The sequence below is a fragment of the Girardinichthys multiradiatus genome, chromosome 15 (assembly GCF_021462225.1).
Source record: "Girardinichthys multiradiatus isolate DD_20200921_A chromosome 15, DD_fGirMul_XY1, whole genome shotgun sequence".
NCBI classification, from domain to species: Eukaryota; Metazoa; Chordata; class Actinopteri; order Cyprinodontiformes; family Goodeidae; genus Girardinichthys; species Girardinichthys multiradiatus.
This window is the reverse complement of record NC_061808.1, coordinates 28,027,272-28,049,034: the sequence shown is the minus strand read 5'-3', so window position 1 is coordinate 28,049,034 and position 21,763 is coordinate 28,027,272. Positions and strand designations below refer to the sequence as shown.

Genomic DNA, 21,763 nt, shown 5'->3' with positions numbered 1-21,763 from the left:
TTGTCTAAAATCTGTAAATGCCTGCGGATTAGCATCACTATAATGCTTGCAAATTTTGGTTCACCAACTCAGTGAATAAAAGCACCAAAAACTGGTTCTTTATGATAAATATATATAAGAAGATACTACCTTTGTCCGAACAAATTAAAGAGTCTTTTGTAGACTGCTTTATCCTTAAGATACATTGGGGACATCAACATTTCCTAAAACAGGAATTAATAAAATAATAAATACTTAAAGATTTACAAACTTCAGGTTTTATTTTTGCAGGGCCTGCAAAAATGCAGCACTCTCACACCACTTCTCCAGCAGCACTCACACTTTTTACCTTTGTTGTCTCTGGACAGGTCACAAACACACTAACATAATGCAGAAAATGTATCCTGCAAACATGTCCGTATGTCTCAGACCTGCAAATGATATGTTAATATTTATTTTAAAATGTGAATTATAAATCTAGCACAAAGGCAAATAGGAAATTTAATACTAAACTATTAGTTAATTAAACAGATTAGAGAATTTTAGTGAAGCACACATTCCCTGGCAAGCTGATTGAAGTAAGTACTGTGTAAACCTACTGTGGTTACCATTCCAGGAATTTGCCATGCACTACTACCTCAAAAGTGTTGGTGAATGGCCAAAGAAGAAGCTGTGGGTAAGAAAATGGAAACAATGTCAGAACAAATGTTTGCAGAGAACAGTAACAAACACCAACCCAGCTTGGCTTACCTGTCCCCCGGTGGCCCTGGTATGTGGTCATATTTTATGTGAATGTACTTGAGGTACAAGCAGTAACCCAGGAAGGCAACAGAAAGGAGACAGGACAACAGGAAGAGGGCTTTACCAAGCAAACCCAGCAGTAGGTGTAAAACAGCCATTTCAGTAAATTCCGCCTAGGAGATGTGAGAACATGTTCACAGAGTAAGAAATAGATCCAATCCAGGTCCCTCCCCCTTAACTTTTATACAGAAATAGTTTAATCAAAGTTCATGTTGCATTTGAGGTGCGTTAGGTGGTGCTGTGAAGAACTAGTACTTACAGTAATCAGATATCTGATATGATTTTCTCTTTACTCAGTTTCTTAGATCCAAATTTATTAGGAGGGAGATGTTAGGAATAACCTTTCTTATCATCACTTATAGATGAGTTTTTACACACACACACACACACACACACACCATAATGATAGAGTATAAATTCTAATGTTTTTACTTTTGTTAGGATATAGATAAGAATCCTCATTGAAGTACATTACAAGGACAAATGACGTACGGTTTGAAATAAGGGTTAGTACATTGGGTTGATTGTGGAACAATCTGTAACAGGGTTGATTACAATGCTTCAGCAACACTTAGATTAAGGACTGAGCAACCTGCTATTACACACCCTATCAGATAGACACCAGAATGGTGACACATAGTCTACTGATAAACACCAAGGGACTGTACGTCCGGTGCACGGGAGTACCAGATAAGAAACCACATGTGACCTAGGCTGCTTCGTCAATTTGATCTTCAATAAATATGATTCTGGTTAAAGGTGAGAGGATGATTCTATTAGATTATCCATATACAGGTCCTTCTCAAAATATTAGCATATTGTGATAAAGTTAATTATTTTCCATAATGTCATGATGAAAATTTAACATTCATATATTTTAGATTCATTGCACACTAACTGAAATATTTCAGGTCTTTTATTGTCTTAATACGGATGATTTTGGCATACAGCTCATGAAAACCCAAAATTCCTATCTCACAAAATTAGCATATCATTAAAAGGGTCTCTAAACGAGCTATGACCATAATCACCTGAATCAACAAGTTAACTCTAAACACCTGCAAAAGATTCCTGAGGCCTTTAAAACTCCCAGCCTGGTTCATCACTCAAAACCCCAATCATGGGTAAGACTGCCGACCTAACTGCTGTCCAGAAGGCCACTATTGACACCCTCAAGCAAGAGGGTAAGACACAGAAAGAAATTTCTGAACGAATAGGCTGTTCCCAGAGTGCTGTATCAAGGCACCTCAGTGGGAAGTCTGTGGGAAGGAAAAGGTGTGGCAGAAAACGCTGCACAACGAGAAGAGGTGACCAGACCCTGAGGAAGATTGTGGAGAAGGGCCGATTCCAGACCTTGGGAGACCTGCGGAAGCAGTGGACTGAGTCTGGAGTAGAAACATCCAGAGCCACCGTGCACAGGCGTGTGCAGGAAATGGGTTACAGGTGCCGCATTCCCCAGGTCAAGCCACTTTTGAACCAGAAACAGCGGCAGAAGCGCCTGACCTGGGCTACAGAGAAGCAGCACTGGACTGTTGCTCAGTGGTCCAAAGTACTTTTTTCGGATGAAAGCAAATTCTGCATGCCATTCGGAAACCAAGGTGCCAGAGTCTGGAGGAAGACTGGGGAGAAGGAAATGCCAAAATGCCAGAAGTCCAGTGTCAAGTACCCACAGTAAGTGATGGTCTGGGGTGCCGTGTCAGCTGCTGGTGTTGGTCCACTGTGTTTTATCAAGGGCAGGGTCAATGCAGCTAGCTATCAGGAGATTTTGGAGCACTTCATGCTTCCATCTGCTGAAAAGCTTTATGGAGATAAAGATTTCATTTTTCAGCACGACCTGGCACCTGCTCACAGTGCCAAAACCACTGGTAAATGGTTTACTGACCATGGTATCACTGTGCTCAATTGACCTGCCAACTCTCCTGACCTGAACCCCATAGAGAATCTGTGGGATGTTGTGAAGAGAACATTGAGAGACTCAAGACCCAACACTCTGGATGAGCTAAAGGCCGCTAGCGAAGCATCCTGGGCCTCCTTAAGACCTCAGCAGTGCCACAGGCTGATTGCCTCCATGCCACGCCGCATTGAAGCAGTCACTTCTGCAAAAGGATTACCGACCAAGTATTGAGTGCATAACTGTACATGATTATTTGAAGGTTGACGTTTTTTGTATTAAAAACACTTTTCTTTTATTGGTCGGATGAAATATGCTAATTTTGTGAGATAGGAATTTTGGGTTTTCATGAGCTGTATGCCAAAATCATCCGTATTAAGACAATAAAAGACCTGAAATATTTCAGTTAGTGTGCAATGAATCTAAAATATATGAATGTTAAATTTTCATCATTACATTATGGAAAATAATGAACGTTATCACAATATGCTAATATTTTGAGAAGGACCAGTATAACAGTTGACACTTTCACCATGTGGGTTGAGAGAGTTAAACGCACAATCAAAGAACAACTGCCTAAAGTCTGTGCTGATGCTAAAATTACATGGCTGGATGCGTTGCCCTTGGTGATGTTTTCAATGAGATATCAACTACTTAGCACATGTGTTTAACACCACATCAGCTGCTGACAGGAAGAACCATGCCCTTTCCGTTCACCTCCTCTCTCCAGAATGGTTGTGCACCAAATCTGGATTCACAGAGAAAGGAATTAAAACATTATGGTGAACAATTGCAATCTGCTGTGAAGTTTATGTCTTATAACACATAGGAGGCTCTAACCAGAGAACCAATGGGAGAGACTCCGGAGCAGATTGCACCTGGGGAGTAGATATACAGACAGGTGTTCCACAGATCTTGGAAGGACCCCTGGTGGATTGAACCTTTTAAAACAAACAAACTAAGGGAGAGCTATCCTCTGAAAGAAACCTCAGAGAAATCAGAAAGCACCTGAGGGAGTACATGCAAATAGGTTTAATGGGATATCTTTGGATTTAGGGGCTAGGTTACTCAAAAGAGGGAATGTGATAAATGTGATAAAGGAATAAATAATAAAAATTATATTTGTTAAATTTGAAGGAGCGTGTGCCAGTAAGTTTGAAAGAAGGTCTCTCATTTGGAACATGGTGGTACAAACATCACAGAGGGAAGAAGGATTTCCCTCTGTGATGGATCCTTCTGAATAGCGAACAAACAAATGTGTATTTCTGTCCATGTGGGCAAAACCTATGGAACAATTTGCATGAGGGGTTGAAGGAGTTCTCAACTATAAGTCATATCAGTGTTGTTTTTTTTTTTTTTTAGCATGTCCTGTCTGGCAGAGTAACCTCAGAATTGTTTTCTGAGTGCCAGGAAGAAGCACAACAGATTTACGTTCAGAAGTGGAGTATTACAGCTAATGAAACTTGAAATTTTAATAAAAGACACTTTATTAGAGACTGCTTGGGATTATTTCAATTGCAATGGACACAGAGATGGAAACAAAAAGGAAAAAAAGAAGCAAGAAAGAGAGAGAGATGGAGCAAAAAGGGAGAGAAGGAAAAAAGAATAAAGGAGAGAAAGAAGGGTGAAGAGAATACAAGATAACATCCTAGAACAGGGTTTCCCAAACTTTTTCATACCATGCCCCCCTCAAACAGCATTAGCTTCTGGGCAGGGACCACCTTTTGCAAAACCAAAGATTCAAATCTTGTGCATCATGGACAAAAATCAAACAAAAGGTGCAGGCCTTATCAGATAAACCTACCCTTTCATGCTTTTTAAATTTAACTGATTACATTTTAATAAAATCAAACAAACAAGTTAACTAAACTAAAAAATATAAGACTGTAATAAAAAACAATATAAAAACTTCCCAAATAACTCCTTGCAGAGATGTACTGAAATATGCATAATTTCACACATAACTTCAAAACTGGTAACACTGCTTGTTTGTTTTTTTTCATTTACTCCTATTCAACTTGTAAAAGATCCCTGAGGCAGGAAGCTTTTTTTCCAAATTGGATTCAGTTACAAGGCCCTGAGATTTTAAAGATGCTTCTAGAACATCTGTGCAGCACACAGGCAATCAGAAATAAACCCTGCACAGGGGAAGTTAATTAGCATTATAGATTCAACCTAATGAATACATGAAGTGGTTCTCAAGACGTAATAGGACTGGATGCATCTATTAAATCCAACTTTTATTTCAGGTGCCATCATCAAAAGCACATGTATGCAGTTTTTCTTTGCAATTAACCACATTTGCTGGATCCAACCTTGCAGTGTACCAATCATCCCAGTGTGTGAGCATCCACATTGCAGCCTTGTAGACTAGATTTCTATGGTTCACAGAAAAGTTACACTGATTTCTTTTATTTATTATATCTTTTTTTCCAGTGTGATCGGAAGTAATTTACAGTAATGCGGGATCAGGCTGTTTTTGAGAAAGCTATTTCAAGTCTCTTTCTGCACAGGGGAGCCCGGCTGTTCCCTTTTCCTCCAACACTAACCACCAAAGCTGAACGATTTCACTGCCTCTAAACCTATATTAGACTTCACACCCCTGTGCTTTCTCTTTCTTTGCTTTCTTGCTTTTCTGTCTATGTCACCCTGGCTTACTAACTCTGTTTTTGTCTAAACCGTACTTTCTGTGAATTTTGATTCTAAGGATATACTTATTTAAACAATATGTTCCTTCCACATTAGGGGTCAGCATCCAACTGAAGAGGTCAGGAGATAGGGCCTCATCTGCTGTAATGTGTTGATCTAATTTCTCATGGTGAAGAAAAAAGTTAATTCTGAATTCACCAGTCTGTCAGCATTTTGATCCTCACCTATAAATTACGACTGAAAGAACAAGGTCCCAAAAACAAGTGGCTAAAATGAGCTTCCTCTTGAGGCTCGCCGGTCTCTACCTTAGAGATAAAATAAAGAGGAGCCATTATCAAAGGAGCTGAAAGGACAACTTCTTCTTCTCCAGATTAAAAAGTATTTGATCAGGATGCCTCCTAGGTGCAACCGTTTGGATGCCTTGTGTACACATTAGTGCTGTATTAATCAATTTCCACAAAAACAAGACTTAACCCCAATGCCAATAAAGTACAGATGTTGTGTAAAATGTAAATAAAAACAGAATACAATGATTTGCTGATCATGTTCAACCTATAAGCAGTTAAATACACTATAAAGACAAGATATTTAATGTTCAAACTGATGAACATAGTTTTTTTTTGTGCAAATATTCACTCACATGTGATGCTTGTAACACAATCCAAGAAACCATTAACAGATGTTTTAAACTTTATCGGTTCTTTTATGTTAACTCAGTTAGTGAGTGGTCCAACACATGATAATGGACACACCTTGAACATGGTTTTAACTTAAACTGAGATGTCAAAGAGATACAGTGTGTGATTCTGGCATATCTGTTCATCTATCTGTTTTATTTGAATTTAATCTTTTAATATCTGTGCATGGCTCCCATTGGTATTTTGGATGTTATTGTTCCTTTTAACACAAAGCAAAGCATTCCTGCTATACCTCCTGTATCCTCAGCTTTTTTACAACACTTTGAACCTATGTCTATCTCTCAGATCTCAGTAGTAGTCGGAAAGACGAGGCCTTCATATTATGCTGGTGGTCAAATTTATCCCAGATTGTTGAAGAAGGTTTTAAGTGCTGTACGTTTCTGGATTTAAAGCTTTGTTAACGTAAATTTTTCTTTAGGTTGTGTTCCAGCTGCTTTTAACTTTGCTGTGGTCCATCCTCCTCTTAAGAAGAGCAATTTAATTCCTACTGTCCTCTCAAACTCTACGCAGATTTCCTAATTTACCTTTCTTTCTTAACTTTTAGAGAGGGTGTTTTTTATTCAAATGTGCAATGATTTACTTTAAACTGCTGACTGGTGATTTAACTGTTTTAATTCTTCTTGACCTCACTGCTGCTTTTAAAACAGAAGATCATGACATTATAAAGTCAAGGCTGGATCAGTCTGTTGATATTAAATAAACAGCTATAGAATGGTTTAAGTCATATTAATCCAAAAGAAGTCCAGCTGAGAGTTTTCTTCCTCCATTGCTCCTCTTAAATATGGGGTACCCTAAGGCTCCGTAATTGGTCCTATTTAACTCTCCTTATACCTGCTCCTTTTGGGCTCCATTTTCCAGAAAAACAATGTGTCATTCCATTTTTATGTGGATGACATTCAGGTGTATCTTCTATTAAAACCCAGTGGAACCCAGTCAGCGGAGAGTTTGCTGAAGTGTTTGGTATAAATGAGAGCATGTGCTGATGACAAAAATACAGGTGATTTTATATTGTAACTTTGACCTGCTGACATGGTGTAGCAGTGCTTTTGGGTCACTGGACTCTTCTGGCTGTGTTTCTGTTAGGAATCTCGGGGTGATCTTTGACTAAGATTTTAAATTCAATAAACAGGTCAGTACAGTAGTCAAGTCTAGCGTTTATCATCTGAGGCTAATTAGTAAAATCATAGATTATATCCCTCATGATGCCCTTGAGAGGGTTATTAGTGCTTTTATTATTTATAGACGGAACTCTTTCAACTCCCTTTATGATGAGATTGACCAGTCTCTCCTTCACTGTCTCCAGCTGGTACAAAATTCAGCTACCCATCTGCTAATGAAAACAAGGCAACAGGAACATATCACTTCGATTTTGTATTCCCTCCACTGGCTGCCAATTTCTTTTAGAACAGTTTTTAAGATTTTGCTTTTAGTTTTTAGATGTATAAAATGATCCGGCACCTCCTTACCTTAAAGAGCTTTTATATCCACACAGCCCCAGTAAAACTCTAAGATCTCAAGACCAGAAGGTCTTAGTTTTTCCTAGGCTTTCGCTCGTGGTTAGGGGAGACAGAGGTTTCTCAGCCACAGCTCCTAGGCTCTGGAACAAACTCCCTCTTTCTGTTAGGTCTGCTGGAACTTTAAATTATTTTAAATCTGTCTTAAAAACTAATCTTTTTAAACTGGCCCATCCTCATTTCTTTTATGCCTTTTATCGCTTATATTCTCAAACTTATATTTTAACCTTATATCTGCATATTGCTTTTATTATCTTTTTTTATCTTCTATTTTTATTCACCTGTACAGCACTTTGGTTTGTAAAGCGCTTTATAAATAAATTAATAAATTAATAAATGAACACTGGAATAATAACGTCAGGAATCTTGGGTGTTTTCAGGTGGCCACTGGAGGGCGCAGCTAACCTAATATGCTGCTGGATGGACCTGAGCTGGTGTGCCTCCGCACACCTGTTTCCTGTCTTCATCAGCTGGTGTATAAGAGGAGCAAGCTGCCAGTTCCTTGTTGCTTGAGTATTAATCTATGTGGTAACCCAATCACCTGTGCTCCAGTGTAGTTCCTCTGGATCTCAGCTCTCTACAACTCTTGCAGTAAAGACTGCGACCTCTGGCCTTTTTTTCACGGCTGGCAGCCAGAGGCTCCTTATTAACCAGACTCCCAGTGGAACCCTGTCCACCCTCTAAAACTCACTTCTCCACCCTGGCCGCCCTCTCTACCATTTCCAGCCGTCCAACTTTACAAATCGCCACACGGACCAATCACCCCAGACTCCCATTGACTCTCCCTGGTGTTCCCTTTCATCCTCCACCCAGTAAGTTCCACTCCCCATCAGCTACATTACATCTTGGCAATTATTCCTCCCGTTCACCTTTGCCTCTCTCCTCGTAGTGGCTCTGCTGACCAGTTTCCCCAGACAACCTCTGGACCAAGAAGACCTGTTGATTCATATCCAATTTATGTTCAATAAACTGTTTAAAATCTTCTCCTGTTATGAGAACATTTGCGCATGTGGGTCAGCCATCTGAGCAAGACCATGACATAATAACCTAAAGGCATGACAGAGTGATTCCCAACAAGAAAGGCAACAAAGCAAAGGTACACGTACATCTCTGTGCCTCTGGTTGCTAATTATTATTACAAATATAATTCTTCCAGCAAGTATCTTGCAGCCTCAAAGCAAAGTCTAAATGTCAGACATTACCTAAACACCCACTGTTTCTCAACGTGTGGTTTAATACCATTCTAAGCATTTGTCTCATTTTCCTGGCAACAGAAAGCTTAATTATCGGACAAATAGGTAATTGTTTAAAAAAAAAGCACTAATCTTAAATACCCAGGACTTGATTGATGATGGCCCACAAGTGAGAGAGACTAAGGAATCGGTCCGGCCCATAAAGAAAGCCTGCACAATATGCAACGCTGCTGTCAGGTTTGCCAGGGCCTGGGACAGCACAGTCTTTCGGGCATATAATCCCACCCTGAGAACAGGGTTATAGGACCCACAACCACCTGCGTAACCAACTCACCCTTCCCCCTTATTCCCCACCCGTCCATCCCCCCGCTCTCACCTTCAAACTATCAACCAGCCCCTTATTTGGCACTTCCATTGATATCAGTAGCGAGCGCTTTCTGCCTTCTCCTTCTCACAGCCTGAATCTGTCTCTCTGCTCCGGGAAAAAACAGGCCCTCCTGTATCACCTTTGTCTGCTCCGCTCTGACTTTCAGGCTGCAGGTGGAACTCTGTTGTCCCGGGCCCAAAATGGGGGAACAGCAGGCCTGAATGTATATTTGGAGGAGAAAGAACATTAAAAAAAAAATAACACAACAGCCACTTCAGGATTATGACAGATTTTAGCACTAATTATGAAATGATGAAGCTCATAGACATGGCAAATATCTAGAGTACATATAAAGTTGTGCATGTGTTTGAACTTTGTGGTCAGACAGTGTCATTATTCCAAAAAACATCTTCTGACATAGGCTTTCTATAATAACAGTGAAAAAACTGACTCAAAAAGATATTGAAGTTGTGCAGATTGTCTCCTGTATGATATAATTTGTTTAGTAGTGGTTTAGTAGTAAGGTTTTTCATTTTCTTCATTAAATATGACCCTTTTTGTATGTTGTGTCCATTGCTTCAAACTCTTTAAACATGTTCACAAGCTGAGTGTTAGCCACACATGAGACAAAAAGCTTTAAGACAAGTTAAAATCCTACACTGTAGCTGAGAAGGCACTGCAGTCAAAAATGAAAATGTCATCACAAGAGTATATAATCATAAGTAAGCCATCATCTTTTTGAGACATTGAGTGACATGTGGTCTGCTGGCAATGGTTTAGCATAATGGAGAATGAATGTGTAGATGTGACCATTTCTTTGGTAATTTGTTGTTGAAGTTTGTTGTTAGTGTGTTGAATCTTAAAGACTTCACATCTTTTTTCCTAAAGCTACAAACTTGTTTTTAAAACTTATGACAAGTGGAGAATGATTCTGATAAAGCTATATTAATAGAAACTAGGACATTAAATTATGCTTATTAGCTCTGGTTGGTTTGTGTCCTGTATACAAAGGTCGTTCTGCTAAAACTGGTATGCTTTTTACTTTTAATTACAGGTTCAGGGCAGAATAATGGCTCTGCTGTGTCTTCATTCATTAAAATTAGTTGTTTCTGGACACTGAAACTATTGGCTAGTTTGAGAGAAGCCAAAACCAAATAGAACTTCAATTCTGGACCTTTGGAGCTCCTCAGGAGATTTGTGTGGGAGACCAAAGAAGAAACGGTTATAGTCATCCATACAGGAGAGTCAATCCCTGTAGGGAATGATAGACTTGGTATGGGGGTTGGGGATGGAAACAAGTAATGTTACAAAGATGGAAATATGCACACTGAGTAGTATAATTAATATAAGAATTAAATTGTAATGTGATGTCAACAATTAACACATCTACAGTACAGACCAAAAGTTTGAACACACCTTCTCATTCAAAGAGTTGTCTTTAGAAATGAATGAAATGAAGGTCAGTCAGTCCGAACAATTGGGAAAACTTTGAAAGTGTCCCCAAGTGCAGTCACAAAAACCATCAAGTGCTACAAACAAACTGGCTCACATGAGGACCGCCCCAGGAAAGGAAGACCAAGAGTCACCTCTGCTGCGGACGATAAGTTCATCCGAGTCACCAGCCTTAGAAATCGCAGGTTAACAGCAGCTCAGATTGAAGAACAGGTCAATAGCACACAGAGTTCTAGCAGCAGACACATCTCTAGAACAACTGTTAAGAGGAGACTGTGTGAATCAGGCCTTCATGGTAAAATAGCTGCTAGGAAACCACTGCTGAGGACAGGCAACAAGCAGAAGAGACTTGTTTTGGCTAAAGAACACAAGGAATGGACATTAGACCAGTGGAAATCTGTCCTTTGGTCTGATGAGTCCATGTTTGAGATCAGAGTGAAGGCAAAAGGGCCAACATGTGCTAAGCATCTCTGGAAACTCCTTCAAGACTGTTGGAAAACCATTTCAGGTGACTACCTCTTGAAGCTCATCAACAGAATGCCAAGAGTGTGTGGAGCAGTAATCAAAGCAAAAGGTGGCTACTTTGAAAAACCTAGAATATAAGACATATTTTCAGTTGTTTCACACTTTTTTTGTTCATTATATAATTCCACATGTGTTAATTCATAGTTTTGATGCCTTCAGTGTGAAGCTACGATATTCATAGTCATGAAAATAAAGACAACTCTTTGAATGAGAATGTGTGTCCAAACTTTTGGTCTGTACTGTTTAATTTTGACCTAAGGAGAGGGGGAAACTGGGGAACTGCAAAGTGAGAGGAAAAACTGTCAACTTTCAGACAAACAGATGTTAAGGAAGGAAGATGACAGAGAGGAATTTGGTTAGCTGGAAAGTTAGAATTGGATGTCCTTCACAAAACCATGAACATGAATGTTGAATTTGGAAAATATTGACAAATTCTTAAGGATAAATTCTTTCTATTTTAGTGAGCAATCACTATCATTTAACTTATACACTATAAGCAAAATAATTCTGGATGTTCATTAAAACAAAGGCTTTTCATTACTGAAATGAATTACACATGACTGAAGGGTATAGTTACTGTTAAGCTGAATACAGGCTTTATTTTAATGAACAAAATATTCTGGGCCTATCTCTGTAGTTTAAATAAAGGGCCCTTGACCTAATTTTGCATTTTATAGTGGTAAGACAGTGAATGATCAACAGACTCCAATGAACTTTAATTTAAGAGTAATCTTTTACCTTTTCTTCAAGCAGAGCCAAAGCTGATGAAACTAAGGTCCCAAACCGTTAAATAGGCTATAAAGTAATCTTGGTGCCAGAGACACCATTTGGATTCGTGAGCTGTCACTGTCATCTCTTTGCAACAGATGTGTTTTTCTAAGAAATATAATCTAAGAACATTAAATGTGTTTTTTTACTCTATCCACAGGAATGTCTGAGTTACCGCACCCTGTTGGCGGTTAGACGCCTCGGAGCTGCCCTGAAATCTTTTCCCCAGAAGCGATCCTTTCTCCCAAAGAAATGACTCTCAAACTGTTCTACACTTTTAACACTTTTATTCTAAATAAAGGCAGAGAAATGGTTACAGAGATCAGCGCTAAGGCTCCCGCCCTAGATCCGCTCGGTGATCAAAGTGACGAAACAGCCTCGAAAGAAGGTCAAACATAGTTTTCATATCTGGCACTCCCATGCAAGGAATGCGCAAACCCTCATTGTATATCAGTAGACTGTGTCACCATTCTGGTGTCTATCTGATACAGTGTGTAATAGCAGGTGTCCAACTCTCAATCTAACTGTGTCCGCAGCATTCTCATTACCGGTTACAGAGTGTTCCATAATCAAACACAGTGTACTAAACTTTACAGGTCCTTCTCAAAATATTAGCATATTGTGATAAAGTTCATTATTTTCCATAATGTCATGATGAAAATTTAACATTCATATATTTTAGATTCATTGCACACTAACTGAAATATTTCAGGTCTTTTATTGTCTTAATACGGATGGTTTTGGCATACAGCTCATAAAAACCCAAAATTCCTATCTCACAAAATTAGCATATCATTAAAAGGGTCTCTAAACGAGCTATGAACCTATTCATCTGAATCAACGAGTTAACTCTAAACACCTGCAAAAGATTCCTGGGGCCTTTAAAACTCCCAGCCTGGTTCATCACTCAAAACCCCAATCATGGGTAAGACTGCCGACCTGACTGCTGTCCAGAAGGCCACTATTGACACCCTCAAGCAAGAGGGTAAGACACAGAAAGAAATTTCTGAATGAATAGGCTGTTCCCAGAGTGCTGTATCAAGGCACCTCAGTGGGAAGTCTGTGGGAAGGAAAAAGTGTGGCAGAAAACGCTGCACAACGAGAAGAGGTGATCGGACCCTGAGGAAGATTGTGGAGAAGGGCCGATTCCAGACCTTGGGGGACCTGCGGAAGCAGTGGACTGAGTCTGGAGTAGAAACATCCAGAGCCACCGTGCACAGGCGTGTGCAGGAAATGGGCTACAGGTGCCGCATTCCCCAGACCTGGGCTACAGAGAAGCAGCACTGGACTGTTGCTCAGTGGTCCAAAGTACTTTTTTCGGATGAAAGCAAATTCCGCATGTCATTTGGAAATCAAGGTGCCAGAGTCTAGAGGAAGACTGGGGAGAAGGAAATGCCAAAATGCCAGAAGTCCAGTGTCAAGTACCCACAGTCAGTGATGGTCTGGGGTGCCGTGTCAGCTGCTGGTGTTGGTCCACTGTGTTTTATCAAGGGCAGGGTCAATGCAGCTAGCTATCAGGAGATTTTGGAGCGCTTCATGCTTCCATCTGCTGAAAAGCTTTTTGGAGATGAAGATTTCATTTTTCAGAACGACCTGGCACCTGCTCACAGTGCCAAAACCACTGGTAAATGGTTTACTGACCATGGTATCACTGTGCTCAATTGACCTGCCAACTCTCCTGACCTGAACCCCATAGAGAATCTGTGGGATGTTGTGAAGAGAACATTGAGAGACTCAAGACCCAACACTCTGGATGAGCTAAAGGCCGCTATCGAAGCATCCTGGGCCTCCATAAGACCTCAGCAGTGCCACAGGCTGATTGCCTCCATGCCACGCCGCATTGAAGCAGTCATTTCTGCAAAAGGATTCCCGACCAAGTATTGAGTGCATAACTGTACATGATTATTTGAAGGTTGACGTTTTTTGTATTAAAAACACTTCTTCTCGTTGTGCAGCGTTTTCTGCCACACTTTTTCCTTCCCACAGACTTCCCACTGAGGTGCCTTGATACAGCACTCTGGGAACAGCCTATTCGTTCAGAAATTTCTTTCTGTGTCTTACCCTCTTGCTTGAGGGTGTCAATAGTGGCCTTCTGGACAGCAGTTAGGTCGGCAGTCTTACCCATGATTGGGGTTTTGAGTAATGAACCAGGCTGGGAGTTTTAAAGGCCTCAGGAATCTTTTGCAGGTGTTTAGAGTTAACTCGTTGATTCAGATGATTAGGTTCATAGCTCGTTTAGAGACCCTTTTAATTATATGCTAATTTTGTGAGATAGGAATTTTGAGTTTTCATGAGCTGTATGCCAAAATCATCCGTATTAAGACAATAAAAGACCTGAAATATTTCAGTTAGTGTGCAATGTATCTAAAATATATGAATGTTAAATTTTCATCATAACATTATGGAAAATAATGAACTTTATCACAATATGCTAACATTTTGAGAAGGACCTGTATGTCAAACTGTAGGTCAATGTCCTTACATCAGTTGACATCCATTTACAAAGACCTTACAATGTTATTTTTATGATCTTTTATGATTCCAATCCATTCCTCTTTTGTTGGATAGTCCTGTTTTTGCAATATTGTAGTATTACTTTTTTATTGGCTGCTAACATTATTTTAGTCAAGTAATTATTTTCCGAGTTCACTTTAGAATTGGCACCTCCTGGATATATTGAATAAAAATCATATTCAATCTTCAGACCAGTAATTAAGTAAATCATTTAATTAAATTCCACCCAGTGAGACTGGAGAGCTGGACAGTCCCAAAAGATGTGAAAATGATCCACCATAGAGTTTCCACACGTCCTCCAACAACACACTTAATATGTTTGACCCTTTCGTTTTTGTTTCATTTTGGGACTAATAAAGAAACGAACAATGTTTTTCCTTGTAAATTCCCACGAGATACATCAGCTCAAAATATTTACATGTTAAACCATCAGCTTCTGTAATACTTATATTTGCTTCTTTTTCACATTTAGATTTAATATAATGTGGAGAAATTTCATTACATTCTTTAGAGGATGAATTCATTCTAGCCATTAACTTTCTCTTACCTTTGGATTTATGTGAATCAACCTTGATATTAACTAGGTCTGTGTTACATTCTTCTGCAGTTGTACTTTTGAAACATGCTCTAAATTGAAGGTATCTGAAGAAGTCTTGTTTTTAAGTTGTATTCTTCCTGAAGTTTCTGAAAACCGTAAAGGCCCTTATTATCTGAAATTAAACAGCATGCTGTGATACAATTAAGGAACCAGTTACTAAATTGCTTATCCATCCGGGCGGGTTTAAAATCTATATCATGCGGGGCCCACTTCAAATGTTTAATATAATTTAACATATTCAATTTGCCACATTAATTGAACTAGATATTAAAAGGCATTTTCAACAGTTTACATTTTCTTTTTGTGCAAAGTGCTATTTCTGCTGGACTTAAATCTATAGTTTTCCACTTGGCACTATAATGGGAGATACACCAATAACTCAAATATCTAAGTTGTGCCTCTTTATAGTAATTCTCTAGATTTGGCAGAGAAAACCCTCCTTCCTTTTTGGAGAGCTCCACTGTTTTATATCTAACCTGAGGTTTTAGACTTTTCCATATAAACCCAGAAACCATTCTTTCCCACTCAATGAATTGTTTTGGAGGTATCTCTATATGTATTGATTTAATTATATCAATTTAATTACAGAATTCCAGTGATAATAAGGTCCATCTTTTTAAATCTGCTTTAATTTCTTTAGTAACTGACAGACACCTAACATATATACTGTCTCTATGTTAGATAAGTCATTTGGGATTATAATGCCCAAGTACGTAATGACATTATAATGCCAGTTAAAAATCTAAGGGGTAATGTATTTGTTCTGTAGGAGCATAATTATGTGTGCTAATTTTTATTTTATTTGTTTTGAATTTGTACCCATAATAACCAAATAGTTTCAAACAAGACATTAGTTTAGTTAAGCTAGAACTTGGTTAGGAAAGGGTAAGCAAAATATAATCTTCATAAAGACATATGTTAGATTCTGTATATTAATACAGATTCGTTTTATTTCCTGATCCTCCCTGTGCAAGTGGTTCTATAAATAATGCGAACAAAGCTGTTGACAATCCTCTGAAGAAAAGCAGGGTTGTTAAATTGCCATTAACTTTTACTCTGGATGTAGGGTTGTGATGTAGATTTTTTTAAATTGAAATAACAGAACTGTTAGAGCCAAATTGTTTGATATGAATATTCCCAGTAAACAAAATATTAGAGAATCTCTTAATGTTAGGTTAATTGGTCTCTCTAAATTGCCCTTAGGTGTATGAATGAGTGTGTGCATGGTTGTTTGTGTGTTGCCCTGCGATGGACTGGCGACCTGTCCAGGGTGTACCCCGCCTCTTGCCCATAGACATAGACTTAAAATTATTGATATCTCTTTCATTTTACCCAAAAGTCTCATAAAACTTAATTCCCGTCTGATATTGACTTCAGTTTGTCTGTTCTTGAGAAAACCTGGTAGATCCACATGTATCATATCTGGAAGAATGTTTTCTAATGATTTTTTGCAACTATTGATAATAATTGATAATAATTTATACTCTATATTTAAAATTGATACTGGTCTAGATGAACTACATTCTGAGTTTTCTTTAGCAGTCTTAGGAATTCCGGATATTATTTGTTATCGTAAGCGATTGCCCTTAAATTGTTTCAGATCTTGAAATATTGTGTGATAATTTTTTCTTGAACTCTTAACTTACACATTTGTTTTATGAGAGAAACTGGCTATCTCAAAGCACTGTAGTGGAAATAAATGTAAAATTACTGGTTTTCTGTGTTGACCCATGTCAAGTCAGTGTGGTAATCAAGTTGCATTACAGACAACAAATGTTTCCTCCATAAACACCAGAGCCTACTAGCTGCAGAGAGGTTCCGACCCCTTTTTTCCGTATTTAAGGGCAGAGTTAGTTCGAATAGACTTCAGAAAGATGGAGCTGATTATGGAGGCAGTGGCTGAGAGCAGAAATAAAACATGATTGGAACTGAACAGAGATGCAAAGACACAGTATAACCAAAGGACAGATTTTACAGAATTATAAAGCAACATAAACAGAATAAGTAAGAAAGTAAACCTAAAGGAATGACCTAAAGCACCGCCTGGAAAAGATCAAGATCAGAGGCAAGACACAAAACAGATATTACTATGGGTCTGGCATGGCTGTTTTCCTTCTGAGAATCACTAGCATCTGTGCCCCATGGTCCTGGCACCTGAGTCCCTCTCAAGGCTAGAGAGATAGTTGCTTTGTCTCCAACAGTGGTTCTTCCTGCCCGGAAATCACTCAAAAAGCAAGAAGACTTGACCCTCTACTGGGAACTGGCTTTTGGAATATTCGGAGGTTGCTCATCTTGGATTCGAAGCTGAGTGGTGCCCTTGAAGAAAGCCACTGAGTGATGTTGAGCACTTTGGAAGTGTGGAAGAAACAAACCTTTGCATGAATTTTGCACAATAATAATAAAGAGACCAACATCTGACAAGTTAATCAGAGTTTGTTCGGATTTGATAAATCAGCACTCACAGGCCTGATCGGCTAATCAGAAGTGGAGTTCTGGAAATGCGTGGCTTCTTCCATCCACCCAATTTATAAAATAAACCACAATTTTTTACACCACATTACTGAAACTCAGAGAATCCAGGAATAGAAACAATCACTGTAGATAATTGTTTTTCTTCCTGAGACTGCTGTGTAATTCAAAGTGCCAAACATGCAATGATTCTACTCAATAAAAAGTCAAGCACTTTCCTCTCAGCCTGTAGGTACTGTAGATACTGATAACTACAAGACATTATTCACTATTTAAAGTTAACTAATCATGGATTATTTAAAATAGCTTTGATGAATTTAGAATATTAGCAAAGCAGCATCATCCAAATAGAGAAAACTTGGGGCGGTATGTGGTTAGCAGTGGAGTGGCTGCTTCACAAGTTAAATACGTTTTGCAGTTGTTTCATGTTCAACCTTGGGATCTTTGCTGTATGTCCACTCTTTCCCCTCCTGTGACAGTTTCCTACCTGATTTGTTTCAATTCTTTAAGTTTGAAAGTGAAAAAAAGATTAAAACAGTTTTACAATCTAAAAAGCTGTGCACATTGTCCAAAAGCTGGCAGGCAGATGGACATATTTTCCCCACTGGCTGTAGTTCAGGAATTAAAAGAAGAAAAAAAAAAGCTGACCATTTTAAGAAATGACCTCAAATAAACCCAGTAACTCCTTCAGATTTTCACTTTTCTTGTTCACCCTAACTTTTCTTCTGTCAAAAATAAGAAATAATCTTAAGCTGAATGGTGGTCTTGAAAGGGGTGCAGTTTTCTAAAAGAAGCTATTGATCCCTTTATTCCTAAAATAATTTGTATGGCTTGGCAACTGCAGCACCATCCCTTATCAATGTCTGCCAAAACCCAGGCAAGCCTCTTGGGTGTAAAATGCTCTAAGAAATAATGCTTCTCATCACCAACTAAGAATGACAGAAGGAGAAAAAGGAAAAGGAACAACAGGGAGAGATGGGGCACCCAGGAAAGAGGCAGCAGGAGACTCAAATAACAGACATCAGGCAGAGACTAAGAAAACAAGATGGAAGTAAACGTTTTGACTCACAAAGGAGGCAGAGAATGTGGTAGTAGGGAAGGCAACTTTGTTTGATGAAAAATTATATCCATGTCTTAGGCAAATATGGAAAAGATATGTTCAAAGTTAAAGGAATTATTAACATCTGCCTGAAGTCAGAAGAAACTGCAGTCATATTGTCAGCAAATGTCCAAAATCTGTTTTGGAAGCTAGTTTATCTATTTCAGAAACAAAAAATGTATCCTTGATTTTCATGTGCTTTGTAGCGATATGTGGAATATTTTTGATGACCTCAGAGGAATAAAGGCAAGTTATTTTGCAACTCCCTTTTTGTGGGAGTTTGTCCAAGACTAACTACATAAGCACAGGGACACCATATATTTTTTTCAAAACAGGTAGCAGCTATCTAAAGCTACTGTTAGAGGTATCAATTTTGCCATGTATGTTTGTGGATGTAAAAACATGATTTTGTGGTTCTTATTTTATAAAACATAAATTCTTGTGAACTCTAAGAACTATGTGTGACGCTTATGATGTGCTCCATTTTTGTATTGTGGCATACAGTTGGGCCCAAAATTATTCAAACCCTTGGCAGATTTAGATTTAAAATTATTTTTATTCAACCAAGCAGTCTGTTTCTCATTCTAAATGAGACAGGTATCTTTTAAAAGACATCATAACAATGTAAAAGCAGTATGAATTTAAAATAAATACCATCTATGGCATGTGAAACGTTATTTATACCCTTCTAAATAATGGATGGAAAAATACTGATCGGCAATATAGTTACTTATAATTTATGAGCAGTTTTTTTTTTGCATGTTTCAACTGGTAGCAAGTTGAAAGGTCTCCTTACCATCACCCTAATCTTTAGCTCCCTCCACAGATTATTTTTCAAACTGCATTTAGAACTCTGGCTGGGCCTCTCTAAAAGTTTACTTTTACTTACAGGCATAAGAAATATGTTAATCAAATTTAAAGATTACCTATCACCTAAATCTACCATGGGTAAAGATAATTTGGGGTTTAACTGTATTTCTTGGGATAAAGGGTGTAAAATGTCTAGTGTGCAACTGTCGGACAGTAAGTTGCTGTTATGTCACCAACTTTTTTTTTTCTTATTTCAAACTTGCTAAGAGTTTAATGCTCTATACACAGTATTTAAGTGCCCTCTAATTGTTAAATAATTATTAGCTGAATTAATTAGAAAATAGGTGAGACTTCCATCGTTGTACTGTCACTGCATGCTTATCCAGGAGGAGTGAAAGCTGCAAGTCACTCACTCTATGAAATCTGCCGAGTCTCCTTAGAAAAACCTTTTAACCAATTTGAATAATACACACAATCTGACTGCATTGTTTGATGGTTAGGATTAATTGGAATGTCCTTAACCTGACTTGAAATATGTATGTGTAACATATATGTATATGTATCCGAAATATGATTTATGTGAGTTAATTAATAATGAAGCTAAATCAGAAGATTCTCGGTTTGGCTACTGGAGGAAAGTGGTACCTTGTAAACACACTATAACAATATAGTGTGCAATATAGTGATTTGTATTTAGCAAATATTTACAAAAATATACATATATACAGTCAAGTACTTGAAAATTTAACTTCATACATCACCGCAAATCTTTTTTTCTTGTGTAGGCAAAACGTTCATCAGTTCAACAACCAGAAGGGAGAAAAAAATAAAAAGTTATTGGCAGGATCCAGTTGAGTCCAGAGTGAAAATGAATATGTTGTTGCCTTGCACGCCTCCGACCGCAGTGGAAGGAGTGGTGGGGATTTAACAGATCTCCTGGTTCAAACTAGGGTTAGCTCGCCATCAGTCTGGTCAGTTCAGCAACAGACAGGAATTAGGAACTCAGGAACCTGGCCTTAGATAACGGCTAACAAACAGCTTGAAGACTACTTGTGACAGCTACCAAATAGCATCTCCCATCTAGCATGATGAGCAGCAGCTGTTTAATGAGACACTGATGGTGGCTTACTATTACCAGTCATGTGATAATAAAATCATGTGACAAGTGTACTAAATGACAGGAAACAAAATACTGAAGAAAATAAAAGGAAAGCAGGCTTTTTTGTTTTTTATAAATCTTTAAATTAATAAAATAAGAGAAAAAATTATTCTTTGAGAAAATAAATTTTGGGGGAACCTAGTTTCAACCACAAAAATAAAATAGTAAAGAAGAAAAAAAATACTCAAATTAATATAAAAAATATAAATATACTTCATTTTAATGGTTTTTGCAGCATATTTTCTTTGTCGGTTTCTAATAGACATTTGTCAGCTTCAGTCTGACATATAACAGCATATATATGAATATAAATATATAACATAAAATTTGAACATATTAAATCAACAGTGTTTTTATGTGCAGCACTTGTTTTCTTATTATTAGCCAACAAACTTTACTGCTAAACAATGGAGCGATGGGGCTATTGGTAAGTTAGTAATAATCAAATGGATAATGTTACCTTATGTTACCTCCTGCATGATTAACCTGTTGTACAAACAGAAGTGTTTCTGATCTTTTTAAATTCTTTATAAACATCAGTGTGTTGGTCTTTAAGGTGCTGCAAAGCTGCTACTCAGCGTTGTAGCCACTTCCTTGTGGTACAGCTTACATAAGGTTTTGTCGACATCCTTTGGGTTTTCTTCTAAGTCTGCTTCATAAGCGACAGACCTCATAATAACAATTTTACCTTTTGCTTTTTCTGCTAATGTGGGTTGTAAGGAATATATGATTATTGATTAATTAATATTCATCAACAATAGCATAATTTAAAATAAGAATTTGAAAAATATTAATTTCTTAACCAAATATCATCACTTACGAATAGAAATCAGAGATATCCTCTGGTGTTGTGATTATGGGCTCAAAGCTCTTTAATAATTACAAATTATTAACCAAAACCATAAACTGTCACTGTTTATTCAACCACTTCACCGAAGGTGGGGGAACTTCGACCTTGTTTTCACAGATAAATCTCTCTTGCATGAAATAAACACAAACACTTCTCTTAATTATATATATGAAGATTTATTGAAGCCAAATAATCCTGATATACCATTATTCTGGTCCAAAAACCATCACCTAACTAATAAACACCGTTCTACACAAAGGGAATAACAATGACTACCTAACAATAATAATAAAAGAAATATATATATATATATATATATATATATGCATTTAGTGTTTATGAAGATCAAACCAGCAGTTTATGGACAAAATTTGTAATTTGGGTTAAATGGGAAGAAGTCCTCCTGACGTGTTGATGTCTCGATCGC

The 21,763-nt window shown here is 38.0% G+C and overlaps 1 long non-coding RNA gene across 1 annotated transcript; it reads right to left on the bottom strand.

Moving 5' to 3' along the window:
• Positions 1–315: 315 nt before the first annotated feature.
• Positions 316–20,371, bottom strand: LOC124881497. Its single transcript, XR_007041671.1, has 4 exons — positions 20,084–20,371; positions 9,102–9,309; positions 730–893; positions 316–649 (listed from the first exon to the last, which is right to left on the bottom strand). It is a non-coding gene; the product is annotated as an uncharacterized LOC124881497 (long non-coding RNA).
• Between the last annotated feature and the right edge of the window lie 1,392 nt (positions 20,372–21,763).